This window comes from Grampus griseus (genome assembly GCF_964374135.1).
Source record: "Grampus griseus genome assembly, chromosome: 4".
In the NCBI taxonomy this organism is placed as follows: domain Eukaryota; kingdom Metazoa; phylum Chordata; class Mammalia; order Artiodactyla; family Delphinidae; genus Grampus; species Grampus griseus.
The window spans coordinates 60,334,855-60,345,004 of NC_138997.1; positions in this window are offsets into that span (position 1 = coordinate 60,334,855).

The window sequence follows — 10,150 nt, forward strand, 5'->3', positions numbered from 1 at the left end:
ACACATTCTTCATATGTTCATTTCAAAATGATATTGACTGGTTATTAGAGGGAAGATGTTGTGGTAGTTTGATATAAACTTTGAATAAAATGCAAATGTCTGACACTTAATGGAACACCAGGGAAGTAAATAAATTGTCATATCTGATAAAACATTTAAAAGAAATGTAAACAAAGTATTCCAGGATTAATTCTATCTAACGTTTTAATTTATTTTTCACAAAATGATTTATAATGAGGATTACAAATGTAAAGTGCATTTAATAGTGGCTGAAATAGATCAGGCTTTTCAAATTCAATATGTGTACACCTGGAAGTATATGAAGATTTTTCTATGAAATATTTAGGAAAGGATAATTTTTAAAGGATATGCAGATCCTCAGTGAAGACTATTCTGTGATCAAAATGTACACTTTCATAATTGCCATTCTGTCATTCATCCATCCCGTTTATGAGTGAGGGAAGCTGGCTTAGGCAGAGAGAGAATTTGAACTGCAATGCAATTGCAACAGAGGCCTTAGCTGATGGCACTTCAGAGATATCCCAAATGGAGGCAAGAAAGTTGGATCTTTGTACCTCTGCACAGACCAGTTTTTGGAAGTGAGGGGCCCCTGAGAGACATTGTAACAGTAAGGAAGCTGTTACCTTTAACCATGGGAAATTCCTTGAGTCTCATCTGTGATTGTCTGTAACCATCTGTCCTGGCAGATAGACTATTGAGTGCTTTGGACTTGAAAGTGGATCTGAGACAAATCTACAATTCAATACAGTCTCTTTCTTGACTAGTGAGAATCTATTTGCTTTGTATAATAACTTCACCTGATCTGGGAATATGTTTTCCAAGATTCTGGCTGGCTTCTTTTATGAGCAACTTATAAGAGAAATGTTAATGGAACAAAAATCTCCCCATCACAACCAATCTCATGGTGGCAACTGTTTATTCATTATTTGCTCCCTCTACTATATGTTTTAGATTTCCTCTACTGTTGACTAAAATCTCTATTAGTCTAGGTGGCTACCTATTGAGAAGAATCAGATTTGCATACCTGAGAGTCCTGAGCCTTGATCTTCATGTCCTTCTTAGATCATTGGTGTTACATTTGCTCACTAACCATCAAAATTGGGCAGGGGAAGTCAAATCGTTGTCACAGGGGATTAACATGGTGCGAACACTATCTTCCCAGCCCCCATTATTTCAGAGAAATCCTGTCTAATCTGATGGTCAAGATCAATTATCCTTATCCTTGTCAGCATAGTACCTCTTTTCATTGACTGCAGGGCTTTTGGCACAAAGAGCCCAAAGTGACCAGGTGACAGCGATACACTCCTGTAAGCATTCAACCTCTAACCACTGTATCTAGAATGGCAGAGATTAGAGTTTCAGGGTCAGGAAATACAAATAATCCAGATAAGTCACTGGGAGTGAGGCTAATAAGGACAATTCATATGGCTATCACTTAGATTCAGACATACAAATTCTATTTATTGGGGAAACAGCACCATAAAAGGTCATACGTCTCCCATAACTCCATCTGTATGTCTCTTTACCAGATGTCTATGTCCCCAATTTTTGATCTTTCTTTTCCCAGGCCTTGACAAATAAGCAAAGCCATTCACTATTCTGCCTAAAATAGTCGTATAATTATTACATCTCCAGCCTCTCAAAGCCTGAGATAATACATACTAGTCTGTGCAATCTCTTTCACAGTAATTCTGTTCAAGGTTATCACTGTTGAACATCTTAGCAATTGTGGTCCAACAGCATGTCAATCTCTATGATATGCTACTTTCCTCCAGTGTTAGGCTTCTCATTTCTAGCTTGTCTGTAGGTAATCCAGTTCCGAAATTTCTTTTTAGGTTCTGCTTCTTAAAAACAAGACTTCTACCAACTACCAAAGGCTGGGTTCCCTAGGAAATAGACTCTAAGATTTGGATGCACTAAGGTGTATTTAGTAGTGTTCTCAGGAACAACACCAGTAAGATAGTAGTGTTGCAGGATTGGGAAGATGGGGAAGTTGAACTGTGATGCAATTGCAACAGGGGCATTAGGCAATCCTATGAAGAACCCTTCAGGGATGTCCCTAATTTAGGCATTAACCAGTTATCACCTGCAGGCTCTCCTCTTGCTCTTGAAAGCCAATGGCCACAAAATAGCACATATTACAATGTGTATTGGTTTCCTAGGACTGCTGTAACAAATTCCTTTTCAAAAGAAATTTTTCTTTGATTTTTCTCTTCTTGGGTCTAATTTATCCAATCTTAATTTAGAAATTTTGCTTCCTGGTCTTCTCGTAACCTAATAGGTATTCCTTGCCTTGCATCTTACAGTGCTTCTTCATCCTTAAGGAAAAAGAATAGATTTAGTTTACACTATCTGCCTCTTGTTTGATGTTTGAGAAGCCATAAATTAAATGTTTTATATTAATTATAAAAGCTGCCACATTTAATAGGATCAATTCAACTTTAATTGAACATGAAAGGGAGAATCTCATATCAGCTCCAGTGTGGAAAATTAATATGTGAATTAAAAAAATTCTAAGTCAACTTATTTGACACTTCTTTCAATGAAGACAGAAATAAGAGCTAATGCCAAATTTATACATGCTCACTAATGTAACATTAACAGTCTTCAAATAAATTCTTAAAGTCTGGTTCCTGTTGCAAGATAATGAATTATTAAGTGGCGTTTCATAGAATTTCAACATTCGATGGTAACTATACTAAAATAAAACTTTCTAATTATTTCGTTAAACATAAGGTGAAAAGTAAAAATAAAATGTGTGATTTATTAACATTTTGTAAAAAGCCCTACTAAGCACAAACCACTGAACTAGTTGCTGAATAAACATTAACAACTAGTGAATAAACATTAACAACTAGTTAATAAATATTAACAAAACAGAGGTCTATTACTTAGAAAGATTTCCTTTTAATGTAGGTTGGGGTTTGGGTGAGAATCACAGTGACTGAGACCAAATAGTGTTCAGTGGTTTAGACAGGACATCTAGTATAATTTTAACTCCACCAGTGGAGTAAAACAGGTTAAGGGTCACCAGGAAAGAAAGAAAGAATGGGAGAACTTGAAAATTAATCTATAAATATCTTTGAAAAATTTAAGTAAAAATAAGTACTTTAAGTTTAGTACTCAGCGATTAATACAGAAGGCAAAATAATACAATAAATTGGTTAACAGGAGAAAATTAAACAAATCCTAGGTGGACTTGAAGATTTTGTTTAGAGAATTCATAAGATTAGAACATAGGGTTCATAATCCATTTAGCCTGTATGAAGGAAATAATTGTTGACTTTTATTCTTTTTAAGTTTTGAAATATTATTGATATTTAAGGGAGGTGTTGTTTGCATTTACTTCATATTTCTATATACATAAACATTTTCTATTAGGAAGATGCCATTTAAAAGCATATTACTACATGCCATCTGTGGCCACTGGATTAGGTAGATGTTGCATTTGGGGAAATAATTAGGTATAATTTCAGCAATGGAATATTTAGCATGGTACCAGTGTAAGAGTCTAGAGAGTAGTAGCAGTTACTCTAAAATTCCTGGCAGCATTCTTAACATTGGAAATAGACATTTTTCTGTGGGAAAAAAATACACCTTTCAGTTACACACATGTAAGACTAGTTCATCCCCATGTTTCTGGGATAAGGGCATAACTTCATAGTTTTGGGCTTGGGATAGTCCCAGGTGTAATACTGAAAGTATTTTGGAGCCACAGATATAATAACAAGGACCAATCAGAGCTGGTAAAAGCCACAGCAGTGGAGCTAGGTCCTGGGGAACCTATGTTGTTTCAAGAGACAACATATGTGCTTGACAGTGACAAAGTGAAAAGGTGTCTAGGAAATCAAGGGCACAATAGTGAGGACACTGAGCAATGCAGAAATATTTTCCCAGTCAGCGTGGATATGCCATTTCTTCCCGGCTGAATATGAACTCTGGTCTAGCTCTTGGTTCTGTAAGTATGAAGGGTAAATTAACTCCCACCTACACATTACCTCTCATCAATTTGTATTAAAGATAGATGATGGCTCAGGGAGAATGTGAATGCATAAGGAACACAGATATCTCTTTAAAAGAAAATGATCAAGATACCAACTCCTGACTCTTGAGATTTGAAATTATGTTTAATAAACTGATGTAGCCCTGAATAATATCAAATGGAGGACTTCACTAAGAAGAAATGTACCAAAAGAGATAAAGAAGTTTGGATGGATAATCTGCACCAGAATTTTGGCAGGGATTTGTTTTGAGCATAGTCTGTACGTGGAAGTTCCCAACTCCAGGCCCTTGGGTGGCATTGAGAAAATGCCTATATATTTAAGAACTAAAAAAAGCTAAAGACTAGAACTTTGGGAACTCAGATAATTTTTGTTTTTGTGTGCCAGGGGTTGATGATAACACTTACAGACTATCTTGTATTCCTGTACCACAGCACACACGAAGACTGCAGTTACTACTGCAAAATTCACTGCTGTAACAAACAAGGCATTGGAAACCATGATGCTTCCTATGGTCAATAACACTGTCTTCAGATTACTGGAAAGCCTGTTTTAGATGATATCATTTGCCAATGCCAGTGGTACTTGCAAATGTGGTACAATGCAAATGTGGTCACCAAGTTTCTAAGTTTTCATAGAAGAGTAACAGAACTGACCCTTTGGATTGAGTGACAAAAAAGCTTTGAATTTCATATTTAAAAGAAATTATGTGACCTTAGGTCATAGCCTTCACTCGTCAAATAGGATATACCACATCAATTTAGATAATCAGGAGAGGAATTTTGTCCCAATTTGCAGTCAGAGTCTGATGGTAATTTGTGGCAGAATTTGTCTTCACCTTGATATCCATTCTCCCTTATTCTTTGGTTTAATAGAACCCTGATTAATGTTTCTACCCCAAATAGTGGATTATAACTGAATTTAGTCAGTCATGAGAACCATTTTTCTATTTTCCCCATTTTCTATTTTTTGAAGCTAGAAGTTGCTATGTGACCTAGTTTTAACCTAAACTTTACTAAATTTAAGCAGGAATCTGCTGGAAAGAAGGGACTTCTGAAAACTTTTGCTCTGCTGATTATAGGTGAGCTGTACATAGAAAATGATATTTTTCTTCTTTATCCTGCCTTTACTATAAATGTGAATTCTAGAACAATAGTGAATATCCTGTAACCATGAGGTTACAGTTTGGAAAAACAGGCTCAAAGAATTGCGAAGATACTGACTCTGACATCAGTGGACCTCTAAATCCATACCAGGTCTGCTTCAGAGCTCTTGAGTTTCTGTTAGCTCTAACCTTATACAACACTAGTTGCTGCAACATCAAAACTTTAAAAACAAAGAACAAGTGGGCTTATTAAATTAAGTTAATTTATTCTTTAAATTAAATTACTTAAGGAATGTTTAAATGAAAACCTATTGGCTATCAGATCACTTCCTAGAATTCCTAGCAGTGTTTAATTGATATAGTGATTTTAAAAGAATTTTAAAGAAATTAATTTGTCAGCAGATGAACCAGAGACAATTTCTTTGTCCATTTTGACAACATGTTTAGATTTCATTATGTATTCACTTTAACCTAAATTGTCTATCCATATTTAGCACCAATTTTTCTCTAAGTCATTTATGGGCCTAATTTTCTTTTCATGTATTTGAGTTATATAAAATTTTTTTAAATTACGCATTGTCTAATATAATGTATCAGATTAGTAATTGGTATATGGAAAAGGCCAGGGTTTTTTTTAACTATATGGTACTATTTGTTATACAAAATCTCTTATTTATATACATATGTATAGGGATGTGTATCTTTATACTTTAATGTCCTTGACTAGTCATTATATTAATAAACTGATTACTTAGCTTTCATAAAGTGCTACAATTTAGCCCATATATTCTATAATGATATAGTCATTGCAAATATATTAAACAATATTGATGACGCATGTAAAAACAATTTTTTTCAGCTAGCAATCAATATTTTTCATTTCTAAAGTTTTTTCTATTGCCTTCACTTTTATACTTAATAATTCATTGACGTCCATTGCTTTGTGAAGCTTGTCAGGTATAACTTAGAACAAAATCACTTGAACATGTAAATAGATTATTTTAAATGTCTTGCAGAGACATAGTCTTAAAAGGTTAGCATTTTAATATTAAGAGTTAGGTACTTGAGAGAGAAAATAGTGTTTTCAAATCTAAAAATCTTGGTTTGCAATAGCAAGAGCATATACCCTAGGAATTTTAGAGCACAGTTAACATACAGATTGAAGATGTGTTCATGATTGCATAAAGTTTATTTTTTTAACTTTCACACAGAGAGGAAATGTGAACCATTTCTGCATTTGGGGTTAGAATTTAAACAAAGGAAGAGGAATAAAGAAAATCTATTCACTGATAGGGACTTCAAGTCCCTACATCTCAGATCTTATTCCCAAAGTGAATCAGAAGCAATAGAAGGCACAGACAATTTGTGGTCATCTCAAAGTACATGGCAACTTTGATTAATTTCCAAGGTTGTAAAAGAGGGAGACAGCAGATCATTTAGCAGGGTTTCATGTCCTTTATGATACCACAGGGATAGAAGATAAGTGAGATGACTATACATATACCATTGAGGGAAATTTTACCCACTATCTGAGAAATATGGAGGAAATTTTGAAACTTTTAGGAAGAATAGCTGGGATGTCACATACCTATTAAATTAATTAAACAAGGAGGCCATTAGACCAAGGTGGCTCCAGTGTTGTGGTGGCCTATGTAAGCAAACCAAAACCTAATTCTGTAAATGTCTCAAGGTTATGAAATAGAAACCCAAGGACAACCCATCACAAACAGTCAGTTCAGCTTTAAGCTTTATCCAATCAAATAATTTCTTTTCTTTGCATCTGCACCTTCTCTATATAAACCTTTCCCCTGGCTCCTGTCCAAGGAGTTCTAACCACGTCTGTTTTGCCACTGACCCATTGGAAATGACTTTTACTCAAACTCTTAAAAGTTTTAATATGCTTCAGTTTATCTTTTAACATACAAAAGAAGAATCCTACCCCTCATAAGGGGTATCACATAGTGGAAATTTGGTTGCCAGCTGTGGATACAAGCAGAGTCAGAGTCAGACAGACACTGAGTAGGAGGCGTTCTACTCCACAGTGCAGGCCAGCAGGCCAATGCAGTGCTAAATGTTCTAGAAACATTGCCCCAGATGTCAGGTTTATAAGTGAGCTCTCTGTGGGCTTTGGTGTCCACCATGGAAGAAGGAAAGGTATAAGATAAGTTTGTGAACCTTGAACTTCAATATTAACCAAGGGACACTGTAATTTAAACTAGAAGTGACTAAGAACACTGACTTGGCAAGAATAAGTTTTATGACTCTATAAGGAATTGAAAACTTAACAGTCAAGTTGGGTTCAGTTATAAAAATGAAAGCAGTCAAGTCTGTACATTCTAGTGTTACAATTATGTGCAATTTAAACCCAATGCAAAGCTATTGAGTTTTAAGTTCAGGTTGAATTTGAATAGTTGTGTGTGTGTGTGTGTGTGTGTGAGCATACGCGCCTGTGTGTGAGTGCTTTATTTTTTGTTTCATTTTCTTTTGCGTTTGAGACAGAAGAGAGTATTTTAATGAAACAATACAAAGTTTAGTCAGATGATCTGGTTTCAAATTCTGGTTTTGATACCTTCTAGGGCATAATTATCTATGAGGTTAAAGGGTGAGGGTTTACCTTCCCTACACTTCAATTACTTTACAAGCAAATGAAGTGATACAGCATCCTGCTTAATATTTAATATATAAAAAAAAAGAAATGCTGAATTTTGGGAAGTAACTTTGCAAATGTTAAAATATTAAATTATCAAACATAGCACAACTTTAAATTTATACAATGTAGTAGATATTAAAAAACTCAGTTCTTACTATCTCCCTTTCATCATATATTTTAGCTATTTTTATCTATTTTGGGTTCCATGAAATACTTATCTCTATCTCAACATATTTCAATAGTAAGCACTTGGAAGGCAGGGCAACTGTGTTTTTCTCCAGCTTCCAGCATGGTAAACAGTATGCACACAGTTAATATTAAATAAATATTGGGTTGGGCATCCATAAGGTGCTGTGGAAAACCACGAACGAACTTTTTGGCCAACCCAATAACTTGAATAACAGATTAGCACGTGAAAGTAAATGCTAGCAAAATGATTTTTTAACCTCAATTTTCTGTTGGCTGTTCCATGGTTACTTTAAGCAACAGCTTAATTATGTAGAATACTCCCAATAGTTGTCATGAGACACCAATGAATTAAATTCTTAACTATGTTTCCCAGTTGAATGTGGTCAGTGTCAAACCTCTAGTCTGTGTTCATTTATATTTTGTTGAGTACCTGGTAAAAGGTAGTCTTTTATAGCTATTTGTGGGTTTCCATTTACTGTGAATTTAAGCCCAAATTTATGTGGAATATAGTAGAAAAATATATAATCCTTTCATAAATATAAACATGATGATATAGCTGCAGACCACAGGAGATAATACAATATATACTGGGGACAACTTGAAAGACAGTTTTTTAATGGAAACGCTTTTATCACAATTTAGATACAGTCGTTCCTCTGAAATAAGCTTGGTGGAAATCTATTTGTTTAATTAAGCTTTGTAGAGTAAACCCTTTTTTCACTTGTTTTAATAGATTTTGACATGCATATACAGTGACTGTGAATTTTACCTTAGATGTCAGTGGGTTATTAACTGAACCTAATTCCTAAATTCAGTGGATTTCAGAATGGTTAATAAGAGAGAGTTAAAGCTCATACAATTCTACACCTGACAAATCTATACATCAAGTGTGATTAAACAAAAGAAAAGGCTATACTGCTTTTCATCAATTCTTGTTAGATTAGCTGAAAAGCTGAGAAAAACAGGGTACTTAATCAGAATGGAAGGCTGGAACAAATGTCAGAACACAGTACAAAATTTTGTAGAAATTTAAATTGTCCTTTCAAAAGTTTTCGCACTTTCACCCTTTTCTGCTAATAGGGAGTTTAATTTGATAAAATTACCAGAATGTTACATAGTACAATCTCTTTAAATGATAAGTGCTTAATCATTTAACTTGTAAATTTTTATGAAAACCTACAGCTAAAGTGCTTTCAAAACTACGCCTAAAATAAGCAGTTTTGTAAGAGTTGATTATATGAGTAAAATATGCACATTATAAAATGCAGAAAAATGTGTAAAAGAAATTAAATCCATCCAAAGAACCACAGTGACCTCAGTGACCACAGTTAACTGACTTTTGGTAAATTTCTTTCTTTCTTTGTACAATATTTTACATGACGGAGAGTGCTTCACATACATAATTTAATATTATAACTTTTCTCTTTACTTGAGAGTGTATACATTTCTAACATTATTAATATATTTCTACACATTTTAAATGTCTCTATGGCTCTATTTATGGATATTCCTCACGTTACATTATTTAACCAATTTTCTATTGTCATGTATTTCCATGAGTTTCCATTTTGTTTTTATATTTTGTATGGCTAACCAACAAAATGCTCAGATGAACATCTTTGTATCAACAGGCATTGTGAAAGACCATTAGACTTCTAGTGATAAAAAAAGTTTGGAGATACATAAAGTTTATTTTGGTCTCAGTGTATGGTTTTAGGCTGAGCATTTCATATTTTTATTTTACAGCATTGTCTCCATAATTGAAAGAAAAAATTCATGTCGTATCACAAAAGAACCAGATAATTTTAGAGAAATTAAAAAACTGATTTTATTGCTGACTGTCAATTGTTCTTAATGAGATTTTGACAATCCTATTTATTAGAAAATATTTGAAAAATGCTATTTATTGTCATGCTAAACTGAAAACTTCTAAATTTTCATTGGAGTGATATGCCCTAAAATAAAATATCATTCTGTCATAATTTTGTTCTATTAAATTAGCTGGTCATTTAGAAAAATCTATATACATATGGTTAAACATGTTTTTTAAAAACTAAGAATACCAGTAATTGCCAGTATCCTAGTCCCTCTGAATAGAGGTAAACACATGGCCATCCTTAGAATAATTTAAAACAAGATAATAAAATATTACTTTCCATGTTTATTATTTAAAACTGAATTATT